The 21042-nt window shown below is 44.2% G+C and overlaps 1 protein-coding gene across 2 annotated transcripts in view; it reads left to right on the top strand.

Moving 5' to 3' along the window:
* Positions 1 to 613: 613 nt before the first annotated feature.
* The window catches only part of LOC135103030 (uncharacterized), a 36247-nt gene continuing 15818 nt past the window's right edge, over positions 614 to 21042 (top strand). Inside the window, exons 1-2 of one of the 2 annotated variants that reach the window (XM_064008897.1) lie at positions 615 to 1493; positions 14538 to 14579. The gene's annotated coding sequence lies outside the window, so the exon portion shown is untranslated. Of the gene's footprint in view, positions 1494 to 14537; positions 14580 to 21042 lie in introns of both variants that reach the window. The other variant, XM_064008898.1, reaches the window with a different exon arrangement.

Genomic DNA, 21042 nt, shown 5'->3' with positions numbered 1-21042 from the left:
AAACTACATTTGTCTTCCGATAGACTGAATAAGCTCAAATTATCACAACTGATGTATCGAATCAAGGGGACAGGATTAGTAAGTCATTATTAAGATGTGTGCTGACACCGATGTCTTCCATACAGTAATGAACGAGATGAACAGATTTTCTAGTTAACGGTAAATGTAAATAAAGCTGGAAGAACAGGGCAAGTTGACAGGAGAGCGAGGGCGATTCACATAATGGAAACGAATAAATGGGTCAACGGTCTATAGCAAGTATGAGTGCTTATGTATGTGCTCGATTATGCAAATTTACGTATTCTCACAGAAGATGTGGATTATATACTAATGAGTGTGGACTAGAGACTTGCAACGCAGTGCATGGATAATGAAGCAGAAGTGGCGGACTGATGATTAAATCTGAACGGCGGCGAGCTGTATGTTAAAAATGTGAAAATAACTATAAAGCAGGGGAGACGAGCTTTGATTACTGCTAATGTTTATGAATAACACGATGTTGCTTTTGATTATCCTGACGCTCTACGGACAATGTTTTGTGGATTTCAAACCAACATGTATATAAAGAAACTTTTGCATTCATACAATGATTTACTCAGTCACTGGGATTCAGCAATTTTTCTGAGGATGTGTGGGCAGCCATGACTGTCGATCAGAAGTGAATACTAGAAATTGTGAGGTTCCAGGCAGCGACTGCGGCCGCACCTTGGTGCTGGACAGGTTGGCGCGGCAGTGTGCGCTGCGGCCTCGTTGTGGGAAGGTGGAGTGGTGGCGCTCAGCTGATTCCAGTCCCTCCATCCACTTCCTCTCCTCCCCACTTGTCCGTTGACTCTTCGTCTGTTCAGTCATCTTCGTCGGTACAGCGACCCTCAAATACCAGGGACGAAAAAAAAAGAAGGATTCCCCATCGAGCTATCATAATCCGATGTCAGTCCTCCGTATATTTATTATCTGAGATGTAAGAACAAATGTGTCTAGGACGGCAGGGCCAGTTGAGAGAAAACTCTCTTCCCTTCGGAATCTCCACAGGCACGAGGTAGCGTCGTTCCCTACTGGTTTACCGCTGTTACTACTGCCTTGACCACCGACCGCGCCTTACAGTTAATGCCATCTACCGCCGCCGTCGTCACCACAACAGCTTGACTCAATCCTCCGTTTACTGCATGTGCCCCTGTCATCATTAACAATATTCCACCATAGCTACTTGACACACACCAGTGAGCGCACTGTGACGCAATGATCTGAGAGCCGCCCCGGATTTATTGTTCCCGGCATTAGCACCTCCCATTGGTGTAGAACAGCCCCGCCCGTACAACGCCCTTCCCCTCCAGCAGGTGTGAGCATGGTGTGTGGCTCCCCGACCTCATGACTCCTAGAGGTCGATGGTCTGCGCGTAAGTGAAGTTACCCTCTCCTTGGTGAACCGGCTACCCCGTATCCTGGCCATATCTCTGCTTTGCGCCAGTTGCTGCAGGAACCTCAACCTTCTTCGAGGTAGGACTCTTTGGTATGGTGTTCTTTATGCACTTTTCTTAGTAGCATGACGGATGTGCAATGATAAGCGTGTAGCCACGTGAATGAAAAGTGGAGGGCACCGTGGTGATAAGGACACAGGTGCATGCAACTCTCCGCCTCGGTAAGCGCTCGACTCGACGGTTCCCACACTCGTAATTATAACAGAGACCAGAGTTTGTGTTGTTTCCTGCAGTTATTTTCTTTACATAACGGGCACCCAGCCGCCATGAGCTCAACGTGATTATTTATTTATTTATTTATTTATTTATAATTATTTTTTTTTTATGGAGGATCATTGCATGGCTTGATGAAATTTATACAACTTCTATTTTCTGAGACTTGCACTGCTTCCAGCATCACGGCGACACAACGTATTCTTGTTCATTATCCAAATTTATCTTTATTTTTTCTAATAAGACGGTTCAGTGACCAGAGAGCAAGAATGTGATGAAGGAAGAAAGGGCAGAGGATGAGAGGAAAGGAGGGAGGGGGGCCGACTTAATGTCCTCAAGCGTATCTGGTGTACTACGTTCACCGCCACACCTCTTTGTGTTGAACAGCGCTCCTCCTCAACACACCAGAAAGGCGAGACCATGATGAGGGGAAAGAATGAGCATACTTTTCGTGTGTCTGTGGCATTCTGAGGTGTTTTATTAGGAAGATGCGGGACTCAGAGATGCACGGCAGAGAAGATTATCGGTGTGCAGTGCCGTTAAGGTTGCGTGATGAGACAGCGGGAACATATCTGGTGCGTGTCCATCACCACCCCGGCCCGTGCAAGTCCCTTCCTTCCTGTAGCCTAACCTGCCTCGAGGTGGATTGTGGTAACTACTTAACGCGTCCTGTGCCGCACGGGTCATTACTCCCCGCAAGGCACAGACAAGGTTCAGAGAGAGAGAGAGAGAGAGAGAGAGAGAGAGAGAGAGAGAGAGAGAGAGAGAGAGTAATGACAACAGTTACTCTTCTGGATTATAAACTGACAAAACGTTTGCTACTTTCACTATAAGACTTGAGGTAATACCACCACCACCACCACCACCACCACCACCACCACCATTGCCTTCATGCAGTGAAGACAGGTTGTATGCCGTCAGTAAAAACCTGGCAGACACGCGTTGCTTGACTCCCTTACCTGCTGTGTAAACTCGTCGGCAGGTACAAATGACACACACACACACACACACACACACACACACACACAAAAGCAAACATGCGAGAGAGGTAAAAAAAGAAATCAAGAAAGTAGAAAGTCAAAGTGGGGAAGGCACGAGGACAACTGTCACGCTGATAGACAAACTAGACCGAAGGATGGAAGGGGGAAGGGAGGCAAGAGGGGGAAAAAGAGGATGTAATAGAGAAAAGGAGAGGGTAGGTGGACAGAGGGAGGGAAGAGAGGAAAAGAGAGATGTTGAGATACTAGAGAAAAGGTGAGTGTGGATGGACAGGGAGGGGAAAAAAGGAAGAAGATGAGACATTATAGAAGAGGGTAGGTGGACGGAGGGGGGAAAAGAGAGGGTAGCGGAGGACTTAGGTATTTCCAGACGGAGTGCATGACCGCCCCAACTCGCCACCCTCAGACTTTCGACCTTCCAATGCCGCCTCGAGCGCTTCCCTCCACCCCTCCCAGCTTCCCTCCATCCCCCTTATCTTCCCTCCACCCCCTCCTATCTTTCCTCCTTGCCAAGTTCATGCTTCCTCACTATCTCCTATTTTTCGTCTATATTTCCTCCCTTTTTTCCTCCTTCCTCTTTCATTACATGTTCCCTTTCATGGTGCCTTTCTCATCTCCCTTTTTCCTTCTTTCTTTCTTTCTTTCCCTCGTTCTTTCGCTTCATTTGTTACGTGTCCGAATTATGTACCTATATTTTTAAGTGTGTGTGTGTGTGTGTGTGTGTGTGTGTGTGTGTGTGTGTGTGTGTAGGGGGTGTCAACCTTTCTGTTTTTGCTGGTCGGCCTGTTAGCTTGTTTGTTTGTCTGCATGCTCGTGTGTTTGCTCTCTCTCTCTCTCTCTCTCTCTCTCTCTCTCTCTCTCTCTCTCTCTCTCTCTCTCTCTCTCTCTCTCTCTCTCTCTCTCACATCATCATCATCATCATCATCATCATCATCATCATGTTCCTTTTCCGTTTACTTTCGAAAAAAAAATTTCTCTACATTCGAATTTGAAAGTTAACTTCGAAACTTGGCTCAGATAAGTAGAGATGTAAATTTAATTACTCTTACGCTGCGAAGGTAATTGTCTTTTGACTAGAGAGAGAGAGAGGGAGAGAGAGAGAGAGAGAGAGAGAGAGAGAGAGAGAGAGAGAGAGAGAGAGAGAGAGAGAGAGAGAGAGAACCTTTCTTTTCGTTTGTGTTAGTTTGGGTTAGTTCTCTCTCTCTCTCTCTCTCTCTCTCTCTCTCTCTCTCTCTCTCTCTCTCTCTCTCTCTCTCGCTCTGGTCATGCTCGGCACACCTCTTTTTATTGTTTTTTTCTTGTTCTTTTTTCTTTCGTTACCCGTTGGACATCCGGGACTAAGCATTTTTGATCACACACAGACACACACACACACACACACAACACACACACAAACACACACACACACATACACACACACACACACACACACACACACATACAGGAAGTTAACTGGACTCTCCTCCCATATTGAATGTCTCACGGAAGAGAGAGAGAGAGAGAGAGAGAGAGAGAGAGAGAGAGAGAGAGAGAGAGAGAGAGAGAGAGAGAGAGAGAGAGAGAGAGAGAGAGAGAGAGAGACTCATCTAGCCGATAATTATGTTAGTGGTTATGATGAAAAATGTAATTAAGAACAACAATATTTTATTTGCACTTTCATCATGACGCTTATGTTTTTTTATTTGAATTATCTGTCTGCCTGCCTTTTTGTCCGTCTATGTATCTATCTGTCCATCTCTCTCTCTCTCTCTCTCTCTCTCTCTCTCTCTCTCTCTCTCTCTCTCTCTCTCTCTCTCTCTCTCTAGCTCGCTCGCTCACCGTCGACCTTTGTAAGAACGAAAATCTTTCCCGAAGTAACTGTTCAAATGTCTTACTTCCTGTCGCTCATTTTCCCTCCCTTCCTCCTTCCGTCATGTCCCTTTCCCCCTTTCCTCCCACTCTCTCTCTCTCCTCTCTCTCTCTCTCTCTCTCTCTCTCTCTCTCTTCATTCCTCGTTTCTCCCCTTTCTGATTTTTCTTGTCTTTGTCTTAATTTTTCCTCGCCTCCTCTGCCTCCTCCTCTTCTTCCATCTCCACATTTATCTTTTCATTCTTAACTTTCTCTTCTCGCCCACCTCCAACCGCCCCCCCCCCTTTTTTTTTTTCCGTTTTACACTTCGCTGGATGCTTGTGTCTTCACATAGTTAAGTGAGAGAGTGAGTGAGTGAGTGAGGAAGAGATGGGAGAAGTGAAGGAATGTCTGGGAAAGGTAAAGGAAGAAAAATACAGGTAAAAAAAATAAAGAATTGTAAAGTTTCATAGATGATTATCGAGGAGAAGATAATAATTTGGAGGAAAAGTGAGGAACCCGCTGTGTGCTTTTTGGGGGCCAGGGAGTGGGGAGAGAGAGGAAGGAAGAAAGAGGAGGAGGAGGAGGAGGAGGAGGAGGAGGGGACGAAAATTGGGGTTCCTGGATGTCCGCCTCTCTCTCTCTCTCTCTCTCTCTCTCTCTCTCTCTCTCTCTCTCTCTCTCTCTTTCTCTCTCTCTCTCTCTCTCTCTCTCTCTCTCTCTCTCGCTACTGGTCACAGGAAGTTACAGGTCCTGATGGTGATGGAGGACTGAGAGTAACATAGTGATAGTGATGATGGTGAGTGAGATGAACATGGCAGATGATGATAGTGGTGTGATGATGATGATTGGAGTGAGCCTAGCAGATATAATAATGGTGATGACGGTGATGATGGTGATGATGGTGGTGCTTGGGATGAACATGGCAGTGATGATGATGGTGGTAATAAAGATAATAATGATGATGGTGAGGAGGAGGAGGAGGGTAAGGCAAATGTGGGATAAAATGAATGTACCAAATGTTTTTTTTTTTTCATTAGTGCATGGAATAGAAAAAAAAAAACATTGTGTTGATACTGAGAGAGAGAGAGAGAGAGAGAGAGAGAGAGAGAGAGAGAGAGAGAGAGAGAGAGAGAGAGGAGAGAGAGAGAGAGAGAGAGAGAGAGAGAGCAAACACAGAAATCAATTGTGATACCTTAGAGGGGGGCACTGGACAAAGATAAAAAAAAAAAAAAAGGTAGAAGAAAAAGACCTGCCGAAGATGCCAGCAACATGTGATAGCACTGAAAACTTGTTCGAGACGCGCTTTGGCAAGACGTCAGATCTCACAGGTAGAGTGTGAAGGAACGAAAACTAATGAGACACGTGGCAAGGAATTGAACTTGTCAGGGGTATTGATTTGAATGAGTTTTTGAGTATGAATTTGATAAGACGCAGGAATGGGTGTAATATAAGCGGAAAATGAAGTAAGTAGGGGACTCGTAAATAAAAATCATAGTGCTAGAAGGATTAAAGGTAAAGATTATGTAAAATTTGAGGTCTTTCATCAAGACAATTAGCAGGGAAGAGAGGCGGGCCATTAAGGAAGGTAAAATATGGATATTATCTCAGCAGATGAAGTTGGTGGTGAGGGAGGAAATTAAAGGAGATGGTTAACCTTGGAGTTACCAGAATTGAAAACTTTACAGGAGAGTGAATGGAATAAAACGTACTCACATCAAACTTTTCTGGACAGAGTTAAAGAAAATAGAATTTGGACCAAATTAATTTATTAAGATATAAAAAAAAAGTACCAGAATACTCTTTTATTTATATTTTGATACACTAGACCACAACATATTGTTAGATAAACTGAAATACCGAGCGAAGGATAAGGAGAGTGCCGCTACAACGTTTTCGAGGCTACCTTTGTAATAAACCTTAGTCAGTTCATTGTAATAATGGTTCTCCACAATTTATGTCTGTTTCTATAGGAGGGACCACAAGGATATATTTACGACCGATTCTCTTCCTCATTCACACAAATGATACAATAAGTGTAAGCCATAAATTTCAATACATCATATATGCGGATAACACTAACCTTCTAAGAGCAGACAAAGACAAACTCTCTACACGCTAGCATAGATACATAACTGAAATTAATTCATCAATGGATAAAAGCTGATTAGTGTAAACTTATTGTTCCTAGAACAAACTTTGTATTCTTTTTAAGACATATTAAGAAAAATCTTCCTCATTTACAGCCAGAGGATCGAAGCTTTAAAACAAGCTAGTCGTACTAAATTTCTTGGGATACAAATCGATGAACATCTTGCTTGGAGATACCATACTGATGTAAATACCATGGAGGTCTCAAAAGTTTGTGGTATAATGTACAAGATAAGACACAACCTCACTGCTTAGTATCTTTTACATCTTGTGTTATCCCACCCCCCTTCCATACTGTGCAGCTATCTGGGCCAGTACATGGCCCTGTACTACTACTACTACTACTACTACTACTACTACTACTACTACTACTACTACTACTACTACTACTACTACTACTACTGCTGCTGCTGCTGCTGCTGCTGCTGCTGCTGCTGCTGCTACTACTACTACTACTACTACTACTACTACTACTACTACTACTACTACTACTACTACTACTACTACTACTACTACTACTACTACTACTACTACTACAACAACAACAACAACAACAACAACAACTATTACTACCGGTGCTACTACTACTGCTACTACTACTACTACTGTTAATATTACTGTTATTGTTACTACCACTACCACCACCACCACCACCACTAGTACTAATTTTCTTATGTAAATTCTAGAATGATATACACCAGTCGTGACTTTCTACTGTTCGCGTTTTTAAAAGTACGTATGTCGCTCATTTTAACGTCAAACTATTCTACCCTCGCCTCGCATTTCTGAAGTAATGTGAAAAGTGTGGCGCGTCGCTGGAAAAGGGTGTTGGGAAAAGTGTAGAATCCCTTTTGTTTGTGGCGGATGTTCAGGACACAGCTGGATCTGACCACACGTGCAGCGCTTCATGTTTTCCATAATTTGTGTTGGAATATGTTTTGAAATTAAAGCTCATTGATAAAAGAAATAAGGTAAAAGTTAAGGTGCTGCTGCTGCTGCTGCTGCTGCTACTGCTGCTACAAGTACTTCCCTTTTCAACCTCCTTCTGTTCCTCCTTGTGCTCATTTTCGTCATCTTCTCTCTCTCTCTCTCTCTCTCTCTCTCTCTCTCTCTCCCTCTCTCTCTCTCTCTCTCTCTCTCTCTCTCTCTCTCTCTGCTTAGGAATCGTGGCGGAGAGCAGAAACATTTTTGGCTAAAGTGGGAGGAAGAGAGAAGGAAGAAATGGAAGTAAAGCAGAGGAAAAAAATGAGAAAAAGGAAGAGGCGATGGGGGATGATGATGATGAGGAGAAATATAAAGGAAGACAAACAGCAACAGACCTTGAGGTTCTGACTGGGCTGTTTGTATAACTATCCTACGTACATTAACTACTGGTAGGAAAGACAGGATGGCAAAGGAGGAGGAGGAAGAGAAGGAGGAGGAGGAGGAAGAGGAGGAGGAGGAGGAGGAGGAGGAGGAGGAGGAGGAAGAGGACGAGGAGGAGAAGGAGGAGCAAGAGAAGATGAGGAATGGAATAAAGAAGATGAAGAACAAGAAAATCATCTAGACATAACAAGAAGAGGATGAGGAGGAGGGGGAGGTAGAGGAAGTGGACATGAGAAGGAGGAGGAGGAGGAGGAGAAGGAGGAGGAAATGAAGGAAGGAAAGCACGCAAAACATAAAGAGATAAATTCCGGAAGAGCTAACAGTTAAAATTATAAAAAAAACTCGTAGTAGTAGATTTGGTCGAGCGCTTATGTATTCTCCCTCTGAGTGGCTCCTTGGATGGGTGGAGAGAGAGAGAGAGAGAGAGAGAGAGAGAGAGAGAGAGAGAGAGAGAGAGAGAGAGAGAGAGAGAGAGAGAGAGAGAGAGAGAGAGAGAGATCAGGAAGGACGAATTAAAAGAGCGCTATCAAAATTTTACTACGGTCAACACTATGGAAAGTCACGGCCATGATACACCCAGTCATTTAATACTCTAACTATATATCTTTTTTTTTGTCTTATTTCATTATATATTCCCCTGTCACGCCCTCATTGTTTTCCTATGCTTCCTCTTTTTAACGTTTTATCTATTATCTCTCTCTCTCTACCCTCTTCCCTCTCTCCATCCTATATATTGCATTCCCACCACCCATCCTTTGTATCCTCCGCCCTCTATCTATCCTCAACCCTCCCTTACTTCCTTCCTGTCTTTCCTTTTGTCCTTTGTCTGCTAGAGGAAGGCCAGTGAAAGTATGACTGTTTGTCCATGACCGTCATTCATCTGATATATTTTGCATAGATTGATGTGATTGGAAATGTTCATTAATTATTTCTTTCTTTCAGACGACTTTCTTTTAAAGGATGGTGATGGATGGTTTGGTTGAGTGGTGGTGGTGGTGGTGGTGGTGGTGGATGAGTGACTGTGCCATGCATGTATAACTGTTTGGTGGGACGTATATTGAGCATCCGGCAGTGTGAGTGGGTTGGTTCAGCCCTTTGTGCTCCCCGCCCGTGATGTGGAGGCGAGCGGTGGCTATTGTGTGGTGGTGGTAGCGGTGGTAGTGGTGGTGGTGGTGGTGGTTACACACAACGAGTACATCTACCAAATTTCCCTTTCAAAGTAAGTAGGTGAGTGAAGCATTAAATTTTGAGCAGGTGAGGTCACGTTTTCCGGTGTTAGAATGAGGACCATGCACGGAGACTTTATGGCATCATGCAGTCCGGTTTATTACGGCATTACATTGTGGTTAATGATGGCGGAGTGTGTTGACATCGCGCTGGGCTGGGCTGGGCTGGGCTGGGATGTGCTGGTATGTGCTCGGTTGTGCTGTAATATGTTTGCCTAGGCTGGGCTGGGATGTACTGAGATGTGCTGTGCTGGTCTGTGCTGGAGTGGGCTTGGCTGGTGTTGTCATTGTTAGATCGCCGCTATACAACCGTGCCGACACCATCATTACCCCCACTACGACTACTACTACTACTACTACTATTATCACCACCACCGTAAAACCTCAGCTAGGCACACCCTCCTACTCTCAGCCCGTCACGTCTCTCACGATACTGATCACACACACACACACACACACACACACACACACACGTACGTCAAACCGGTTCTTTTCCTTCCCCTTCCAGCGAAAAAGAAGGAATATAAAAATAGAATAAAAAAAAATCAGAGAACATAGCCTTTGCGAACACTTAATGGATTCAAAATACTGTCTTATTGTGGTTTTACTCATGTGCTTGTTATATTAATGTAACTGCGAATCTTTTTTTTTTTTTTTTAACTTGAATATTAGTGGCAAGGGAAAGTAGTGGTGATTGTGGTGGTGGTGGTGATGATGATGGTGATGTTATTAGTAATGATCGTGGTGACGTGTGCCTGCTATTGTGGTTGTGGCGGTGTAGTGATATGATGGTGGTAGTGGATGGTGTTTGTGGTGGTGGAGGTGATGAGAGCCGGGGACGTTAGCTTGTTGGTGTCATAAGCGGTTATTTCGATGGTGCTTGTGGTGTTGGTGGTGGAATCGAAGTGTTGGTGGTGGTGAGATTGATAGTTCTTGTGTTGGTGCCATTGGTGGTGGTGGTGGTGGTGGTGAAGAGGCGATAATAGTGGTGGTTGGGGGTAGTTAAAATGAGAGATGATGTAGGACTATTGTTCGAGTAGGCAGTGACAGTGGTGGTGGTGGTGGTGGTGGAGGGTTGGTGGTAATGGACCTGTAATGGTGGTCATGATAGTGGTGGTGGAGCTGCAGTGGTAGTGGTGTTGCTGGTGCTGTAGTGGAAAGTAGTAGGAGTAGTAGTGGAGGTGGAGCTGTAGTGATAGTGGCAGTGGTGGTGCTGTAGTGGTAGTGGTAGAGTGGTGGAGCTGCAGTGGTGGTGGCAGTAAGAGTGGTGATGGAGGTGGTGCTGTTTGGCTCGGATAGCGGTGCTGGTGAACTGTCAGTGATGCCACCACGGCCTTGCTTCCTCACCCTTCACCCGCGGGCGGAAGTGCTGCGCCCTCCGTGCTGCGCTACTTGCCAGAGAGAGAGAGAGAGAGAGAGAGAGAGAGAGAGAGAGAGAGAGAGAGAGAAAGGGCGGGCTTGAACCTTACCACATCCCTCAACAAGGAAGCGTAAAATCACTGTGAACTTAGATCCATCGCCTCACCGTCTTTCGTGCGCCGTTAAAGACAACAAAAAGCGCAATGTTCCGTCCCGGCTAAAGCGTCCTTCCAGCAGGAGGCACGCAGCTCTCCCTCAGTCCTCCCTCAGGCGGGTCACGAGGCCACAGCACCAGCTCAGGGCCAAATGTTACCGCTCACGTGTACCATAACTCACATACCTACTGTATACTTTTTACTTGTGACTGTAGAGAGCGAATATAACTGTAGCGAGTGAAGAGATAAGGGAGCAAAGAGGAAATTACTTGACTGTTTAATGGTTGAAATAGGTCTTCTTGTTACAGAAAATGGGTGAATTTGGTTAGAAGGAAAGAAATTTGAGGGTAGCTTCATGCAGACAGGTATTGCAGTACCTTGCCTGATACACGCCACACGTATGAATTAACGGGGAACGTTATGATGGTGGAACAATGTAATGAGAGTGTACAGGTGTGTGTGTGTGTGTGTGTGTGTGTGTGTATGCTCTTGCTGGACGTAAGGCAAACACATCTATGCACGCACGCACTCACACACACACACACACACACACACACACACACACACACCTAGGCAAAAGCATTCCGTTTCTCTCTCTCTCTCTCTCTCTCTCTCTCTCTCTCTCTCTCTCTCTTAACACTACTCTTTCATGTACTATCTCGATAAATATATAAATGCAGTAGCCCGTAAAACATCAGTTAGTTTTAATACCATTCATGTTGAAACGCATCCCTGAATTCCTTGTTCGATGATCAGTTAAAAAAAAAATAATAATACACACATACACACATAAAAAAATGTAGATTACAATGTGACTCTCTGTATTCAGGTCGATGGATATGTGAGGTGAAATTTTTATGTGGTGTGTGTGTGTGTGTGTGTGTGTGTGTGTGTGTGTGTGTGTGTGTGTGTGTGTGTGTGTGTGTGTGTGTGTGTGTGAGTGCATTTTAACTTACTTGCTGTGAATGTGAATGTGTGTTGTAACCAGAAATTTAGCAATACGGTTCATGGCGCTAAATTGCATGAGAGAGAGAGAGAGAGAGAGAGAGAGAGAGAGAGAGAGAGAGAGAGAGAGAGAGAGAGAGAGAGAGAGAGAGAGAGAGAGAGAGAGAGAGGAGAACGCTCCAAAGGGAAATAAATGAGAGGAAAAAGAAGACGAAAATGAGCACAAGGAAGAGAAGGAGGTTGAATAGGAGGAAAAGGGAAGTACTTGTAGCAGCAGCAGCAACAGCAGCAGCAGCAGCAGCAGCACTGGGAGGCGGTGGAGGGAGAGGAGGTCGCTAACAATAATGATGGAGACATGCATGACTGAAGTAATTTTTGAAAGTCATTTCGTGTATTCTCTGTTGTGTAGCGCAGCTTTGAGATATCTGCAAGAATACATCATTGTGTTTTGTTGACACGTCCAGTAAGGGAAGAAGTGAAGACGCTTCGTATTATTTTTCATCATGATGTTTTTTTTTTACCTCTTGAAGTTGAAATCCAGAACTCCGTGCCATCAAGGTGACGATGGCATGTGTTAACAGCCTGTGGGCAATGAGTTGTGCTGGTCTGTGATGAACTCTTGTCTGTTCTAACTCATTTTATTCTCAGTTTCCCGAAATTTACGAAGTTGTAGTGTTTGGGTCTTCATGAGGAAGTAGTGAACTTGATCGCGGCAAGGCATGACGGGTGGTGGCGAGAGTGAGGCACGGGCTCCGCCACCACAAGAATGCGAGGATGTGGCTGGCCGTGGTCACCACCATATACCACGGGCCCGGGGTTAAGAAACCCTTCGTCAGGAGAGCCAGGCAGCGCGATGCACGGGAGTATAGGCTCGAGAATATTGGTCTTTTTGTGTCACACAGTGGGGAATTGTTTACTGGAATAACAGCAACGCGTTACAGCTTCACGACCCGCAATTAGCGAGGCACGACTCCCGGAGCATCGATGGGAAAAGTCAACATGACCCACCTATCGCAGCGGAGTCGTGCCTGCCGAGTACCAACGCGGATCAACACTAGAGGCTTGAGAGACGTTAAAGAGAATGAATGCTGAGTGCGGCGGCGACTACTCCAGCCTTTACAAGGTTGCCTCGCCTCCCCTTTCGACTTCTGTGGTGGGTGGTAGTGTGTGGTGATTAAGGACAGTCTGGGTTCTGGGTACGGGTGCGGTGCGGCTGCTCCTTTATGTCGCATTTCCAGTCTGCATTATGCCTCTCCCTTCTATGACAACCACCCGAAGTGTCGTGAAGCGTAGAATATTTCGTGGATGGCGTCACCGCTGTGTGTGATCGCCCATCTCACCCTCGCTCAAGGCCAGTGGGCTGCGTGAAGTATCCTACTCACGTGTGCCGCCAGCAGAGCTCCCCGTCCTTTGCAACAAAGGCATCAGGCTGCTTGAACTGGGGCTGTCATTGTTTTCCATGTGTGAAGCGTGAAGTTCGAGATTGTGTTGGAACGAGCTTCTTGTTTGTTTATACCCTGGACACACACACACACACACACACACACCGGTGGTTTGTGCGGGTGTCTAAACTCTATTTCCCAACCACCCAGTACCCCAGTATTTATGCCCACACCTGCCACGTAACCACATTCTTTTATGTACGACGCATGCACTTCCATCGCCACTGCAGCATCTTTCTTCCTCCGCGCCAACACACACCCGGATAAAATATTTCGACACAAAATCCACACCCATCCTGCCCATGCCTTGCAAAGTCTGTCCCCGCCTCACCTGCTCTGCTAACTTTTAGGGAATTGCTCAGTGGAATTAAAGATCACAATCTTATTGTTTATACTGTTTTAAAAAATACTCACGAACAAGTTTGCCGACAGCACTGTTCTGCTCTCTGACGGCAAATTTTTAAACTAAAAAGAATAGACGAAACAGTTTGTGTATAGTTCTGAACTATTAGTGTGTTTCGTCACAAGACATCAATATACATAAATTGTTTCAATTTATGTATATTGATGTCTTGTGACAAAACACACAAACCTGCATTCGGAGACTGAAAAAAAAAAAAAAACTGAAAAGGAGAGAAAACTAAATGAGGAAAGAGTGAAGGAAAAGACAAGAGGGACAACAGGAATAATGAAATAGAAGCAGAGGAAATCGAATGAGAAAGGAGTGAAAGAGAAAGAGGAATGGAACAACGGGAATGATGAGATAGAACTAGAGAGGAAATCGAGTCAGGAAGGAGTGAAAGAAAGAGACAGGAAAAGCACGAATGGAGAAATAGAAGAGGAGAGGAAAGGAGGATGAGAAAAACAGATATAGCTAAGTTGTTTGCGAGACAAAATGTGTTGGAGACAGCAACGACTAATGAGAGCGTTGACCTCTCTCTTTGTAGAAATGAGAATGTCAGCAGTAGGAACAGAAGTAGTAGTAGTAGTAGTAGTAGTAGTAGTAGTAGTTGTTGTTGTTGTTGCTGTTGTTGTTCTTGTTCTTGTTGTAATCGTTGTTTTTGTTTAAATATTTTCGTTTGCCACTACTGTTATTAAGTCTTTCACTGTTAGACTAAAATGTATTTTACAATGTCTGTAACATTTTAAACACTATTTTTGTGCTAAGGTCTCTTAAGTATTCCTGTAGCGTAGAAAGACAAAATTAAACTTCTCTTTTCTTTTCTGTCACTCCATGCAAACAATTTTCAAAATGTTAGGGAGGCAAACGAAGGAAGATCACAACAATGAAAGGGTTAATGTTACTGTGAAGTATTATGCAACAAATTCGTGTTATTTGTTGCTTAATTTCACGTCATACTAAAGTCACTGTCTCATTACAGGTGCTGGGAGCGTGATTTCACTTTTAAGACGTCGGCTGCCAGGTGATTATTATTTATTTTTCTTATTACCTTCCCTTTGTTCCTTTATTGATCTCCTAGCTCTTTATTCCATTTCCCTCGCTTCCCTTTTCCCTCGTTCGTCTACGTATAGCCTGTCCACATACAAACACATCACGTCATTTACGCTTTTAGCCACTCACGCCTCACCAATATTTGCTGCCTTACTGTTGCTGCGCCATCAAAACTCACTCACACACTCATTCACTCACTAACTCATTCACTCACTCACTCACTCACTCACTCACTCACTCACTCACTCACTAAGTCATTCACTCACTCACTCACTCACTCACTCATTCACTCACTCACTCACCGACTCACTTACTCAATCAATCAAACAATCAGTCAGTCGGTCAGTCAATCATCCATCCTGATACGTGCGAAGGAACACACCCATCCATCCGTCCATCTGACTCACTCGCTCACTCACACACTCACTCACTCAGTCTATCAATCAGCCAGTGAATCAGTCAGTCAGTTAACCATCCATCATGATACATACTATTCAACACACAGATCCATTCATCCATCCACGTAGCGCTGTTTTCTTTAGATTTTTCTCACGCGTTAATTAATTAGTGCTGTAGGAAGTCAAAACAGCCCAGGGACGTGTTCGTGTTCTAAGGGGATGACCTCGGGAAGTGATTAGTACAGTGTAAAACAAGAGACATAAAACTTGGAACATGAAAAAAAAAAACATGAAAAGATGAACATGAACATGAAAACATAAAACATGAAAACATGAACATGAAACACGAATTATGTTTTCATGTTTTACGTTTTCATATTTCATGTTTATGTTTTCATGTTAACCTTTTTCATGTTTTCATGCTAACCTTTTCATGTTTATGTTTTCATCATGATCATGTTTACATATTTCACGTTTATGTTTCATGTTTCATGTTTATGTTTTCATGTTTTAGTAGTAGCAATCCTCTCGCTTCAATAACGCGAGTGAAGTGAGGAGCATGTCAAAGAAAAAAAAATGAAAAAAAACAAGAATTTATGTCAAACACACACACACACACACACACACACACATCCACACACCCAGTCACTCACACACACACACACACACACACACACACACACACACACACACACACACACACACACACACACACACACACACACACACACACACACACAGTAATCACCGGATATCAGCAGTGCCTACAAAATAATTTCCCCCATCCCATATTTATTGCCTTTTTCTCCCTTTCTTCCTTATTACATTCTCTGTCTCTTTTTCTTGTACCCCTTCATACTCGCTTCCTTTCCTCTCTCTCCTTGCCTTTTCCTTTCTATAGTCGCTCGTAACGAAGTCAATCACTGGGCCCGAGGGAGGCTGTGGCTTCCAATGAGTTATTTTCCCCTTTCTTGCGTCTCCCGAGCGATAAATCAAAAGAAAACGGTGAAGACTAAACATTCCTCGCCAGATTCCTTGACTTCCCAGCACAATATTTTGATGGGAAAAGTTGGATTTCGCTTCGTTTTTATTTATTTATTTTATTTATTATTTTCTCTCTCTCTCTCTCTCTCTCTCTCTCTCTCTCTCTCTCTCTCTCTCTCTCTCTCTTAGTGTAGCTTATAGTGTTTTTTTTTCTTTTTTGTAGGTTTATTTGTATTATTCTTGTTTTGCTTGCTCTACATTTTTTTTTATCCATGTGTTCTTTATCGCGGTTACTTTTGTTCTTTTTTTTTCATTAATTTTCGGGGGAATAGGAAAGGAAAGAAGGTAAGGTTTAGATTATTCCTCGTTGATTGTGTATTTTTTTAAAGTTAATTTTTGTTTCCTAATCCTAACAAAGGCCTACTAATTAATGGTGAATTCTTTTAGTTTTTTCTTTCTTTTACATTTTTCTATCTAGTGATGAGCTCTCTCTCTCTCTCTCTCTCTCTCTCCCTCTCTCTCTCTCTCTCTCTCTCTCTCTCTCTCTCTCTCTCTACAACAGCAACAACAGTTCTCCTCTTCTTCTTCCTCCTCCTCCTCCTACTACTACTACTACTACTACTACTACTACTACTACTACTACTACTACTACTACTACTACTACTACTACTACTACTACTACTACTACTACTACTACTATTACTACTACTACTACTACTACTACTACTACTACTACTACTACTACTACTACTACTACTATTATTACTATAACTACTTCGAGTACTATTGCTATTTTTATTATATGCTATTGTGATGTATTACAAACTGGAGAAAGCTGGCGGCCTCCTCCCCGCAAGACCTCTCCTCGTCTGTGGAAGTGTGGCGGGATTACTTCTTGGGGAGTAGTGAGTTTGTTATTTTTTTTTCGCGTGAGAAGCGAGCGAGCGAGTGGCACAGAGCGTGACGGCAGTAATGGGTAACTAAAATTGTGGGAGTCTTTCATTCATGTCAGTGTCGTGTATCAGTCATCTGGTGTTGTCATTAGTTAAGTTTTGATACCGTTTATGCTGCTAGTTTCGTATTTGCGAATCTCTGCGAGTTTGTAGTTACTGTAGTGTTTGTAAGTGTACGTACGTTTAGGGTGAGTATTTTAACACTACTATTTTGTATTGTATTAATTTGGTTTTTGATCGATTCCCTTTATGTTCCTAGTTTGGTATCTACAAATCTCTGGGAGTCTGTAGCTACTGTAGGCAAATGTACGTTTTGGATAAACTGTTAAACACTGCTGTTACGTATTAATGTGGAATTGTCATTAATTAAGTTTTTGGTTCCCTTTATGTTCCTTGCCTTGTGTTTGCGAATCTGTGCGAGTCTGTAGCTACTGTAGGCGTGTAGATTTATTGACTAATTTTTTTATAACCTACTACTACTACTACTGCTACTACTACTACTACTACTTCTACTACTACTACTACTACTACTACTACTACTACTACTACTACTACTACTACTACTACTACTACTACTACTACTGCTTTTTTCTACTACCTACCCTTGGAATAATCAAATCATTAACACTATTGGGTTGTCTGGATGGAGGCAGGCGGTCCTAATTTGAAGCAATGGTTGGTGTGGCTGCCGCTGGAACTGGGCCAATCATCACCATTAAGAGTGAGCATTAGTGGAGAGGCGCGTCGTTACATCCTCTCGCCGAGTTGATTCCCAAGGGTCCCTGGGAGCGAGTCAGCCTAGCCACACTTCCCGCTGCACACAACTTCCGGCACGAGTGGTGAATTTTTATGTGGCTGTGAGTCTTACAGGAGTCGCCTTGGTCTTCTTTCATAGTTGTGTCAGAAGGGCAACTCAGTGAAGTGAGCTGATGATGTTACTGCTGACAAATCAATGAATAGCAAAGTTTCGCTAGTTACGAGTTTTACAGTTGTCTTGATATTTTCTCCCTCATAATTGTGTCAAAAAATGCAGCTCTACTAAGTGAACTGATGATGTTATTGTTGACAAGTCGATGAGTGATGAGATTTTAGTGACTAAGTTTTGATAAAATCGTCTACGTCTCTTCCTAACATAATGGTGTCTTAGAAATGTTATCCGATAAATAGAATTGACATTTTATTGGTGTATACTCAGTGATCAAAGTAGCAATTTGCCGTGGAGCCTTGAAATAAACTGATTATTAACTGTTTTATTCCTAGTAAGAGGCACAGCCAAAGTTATAGCAGTGTTGATGAAGAGCCAGGTGAAGATAATGAAGTGTTAGGGACGCTGAAAAGATTGATCAGGTAAACAAGAATCAGGTATCTGCATGAGGACACAGGGAGACGAGTCAGGCTTTAGAAGAGGAAGAAGGACTGCATAAGAGACAAGAGAGAGAAGAGAGAGGGGCCTGAGACAAGAAGATACAAGAAACAAAACCTTTTGGAGAAGATTAGTGAGGATCAGCAGCCCTGCATGAACTCTGAGGGAGGTGAAGGAGATGAAGCGGATCTCCTGTGGCCACAAGCATCCTGTCTAGTGGCTGCCCTGCGGTTGGGGATTAACTAATACTGATGACTTTTTATCACGTATATATTAAGCTGAGCGTGAGAAATAGCCCGGAAGTTACTTTTGTTATTGATATTACTGCTGATCGATGACGGTGGCTCTACTTCACGGCTGAGTAACTTCGAGGCGGTTTTTAGGACTTATGCGTTGCGGCCGTGTTCCCCTACCAGCGCTGGGAGGGTGGGCGGCTGGCTGAGAGGCGGCCCATAGAGGAAAGGTGAGCTATAGAATGGAGGAAGGTATAGGAGCACTAGACCGATATTAAATGCGTTGGAGTTGACATTTTTATTAATATTTTTTTGTGATGGTGGTGGTGGTGGTAGTGATGGTAGTGGTAATAGTACTAATAATAGTGATAGTTGTTGTTGTTGTTGTTGTTGTTGTTGTTGTTGTTGTTGTTGTTGTTGTTGTTGTGTTTTTCCTTCTCCTTCTCTTCCTTCTCCTCCTCCTCCTCCTCCTCCTCCTCCTCCTCCTCCTCCTCCTCCTCCTCCTCCTCCTCCTCCTCCTCCTCCTCCTATGAAGGCTCCACCGCAATTTCATCAACAGTGATGGCGGCTTTGCTCTCCATCGTTACACAATCTTCTGTCTCCCTCCTGATGGAAGAACACACACACACACACACACACACACACACACACACACACACACACACACACACACACACACACACACACACACACACAACGAACGGGGCCCAAAGTGCACGTCGCCATGAGCAAAAAGAAAACGGCTGATAGTTGGCAAATTTAAGGAGAAATTCACTTACAAAAAACGTTCCAGATAATGCGGGGGGTATTTTTTCCCGCTCGTTTTTTTTTTTTTTTTCTTATCTAACTTCTCTCTTCTCTTTTTCTCTTTCCACCAGTCCACTATAAACGAGCACCTTTCAGTCAGAAATCTCGTGTGAATCAGCTTGTTTGCACATCGTCATTTTCACTCATCGTTTTCTCTCTCTTCACTGCCTCCGCCCCTCACACTCTCATCTCCGTTATCTCCATCAAAACAGCATCCTTCTCCCGCGCTGCATCATCTCCGCCCTCATGCCTGCATCTTGATAGCCGCAGCAGGTCCCCGTCCAGGCATTCAGGCAAAGATGGGGATACGAATAAGAATATATCAAGAAGAGTGCCGTGTGTCCTTATGTGTCTTTCTGTTTATTTGTATATCTGTCTAAGTGAGTATGAGAGAGAGAGAGAGAGAGAGAGAGAGAGAGAGAGAGAGAGAGAGAGAGAGAGAGAGAGAGAGAGAGAGAGAGAGAGAGAGAGTAGCGGCTACCTCACTTGTGAATTCACGTGAGAAGTAACTTTTTTTGGTCAAACAACTTCAGTTCCATCTCCTCTTTTCATCCTTTCATTCCCTTCCTTCGCAGTTCTCTCCCACTCCCTAGCTCTTTTCTCCGCCCTTCCTCCATCCCTTGTTGCTTCTGCCTCAGTCCACTTGCTCTTAATGTGATAACTCCTGGGATGGCTGCATCGAGTCGTGAAGTCCAGAAGTTAAGCCTCACGAAGAAGGAAAACGGAGTCGGGGGAGGAGAGGAAGTAATTTCAATAGAGCAGTGGACTTAAAGACGAGACGAGACGCGAACATTGAACCTTCCCATTGTTGAGTGTCAGGGACGATGCACTGACACATCTCGCTCACTTCCGCAGGTTTGGCTCCCTTCCCTTCCACTAACAGTTACTTCGTGCGCTGGGCTTAACGAGGGATGGTCGTCCGGACACAGAAGGGAAGAGCGAGTGTGCTTGGCTGGGGACGATGGGCGGGGTTCGATGGTGCTGACTGGGTATTGACTCACGTTCCTCCTGGTCAGTTCCATGGTCTATGACTCTATGTAGTCCAATCCACCGCCCTTCCCCGTCCCGTTCCCTGCCTCCCCGCCCAACGTTAAGACTCTCGTAGCTTCTCATCCAGCACGTTGAGAAGGAGAAAGAGGAGGAGGAGGAGGAGGAGGAGGAGGTAGCGGGTTCGACTCCCCCGCGCGCCTCATTCCTCCTCAGTCAAGTGCACCTGCTCTCGTTTGACCCACTAAACTAGTTGCCGTTACTAAGATAGCTCTCTCTCTCTCTCTCTCTCTCTCTCTCTCTCTTGCTATATAACCTAGGTGCGGTGCCAAAACACCAATTAATCTCTCTCTCTCTCTCTCTCTCTCTTGCTATATAACCTAGGTGCGGTGCCAAAACACCAATTAATCTCTCTCTCTCTCTCTCTCTCTCTCTTGCTATATAACCTAGGTGCGGTGCCAAAACACCAATTAATCTCTCTCTCTCTCTCTCTCTCTCTCTCTCTCTCTCTCTCTCTCTCTCTCTCTCTCTCTCTCTCTCTCTCTCTCTCTCTCTCTCTCTCTCTCTTACCACATGGCCTCACTCTTGACATCTGCCGTACTGCCGCTGTCAGGGTGTGAGAAATATGCAAAAAGTATTGGTAGACTTCAAAGATATACAGTTTTGAAATCTTGCTGTGAAAAGATGCCGAGTCACTAAGACGACACAC

This window comes from Scylla paramamosain, chromosome 8 (assembly GCF_035594125.1).
Source record: "Scylla paramamosain isolate STU-SP2022 chromosome 8, ASM3559412v1, whole genome shotgun sequence".
NCBI classification, from domain to species: Eukaryota; Metazoa; Arthropoda; class Malacostraca; order Decapoda; family Portunidae; genus Scylla; species Scylla paramamosain.
The sequence above is the reverse complement of the archived record's forward strand: the minus strand, read 5'-3'. Positions and strand labels throughout refer to the sequence as shown.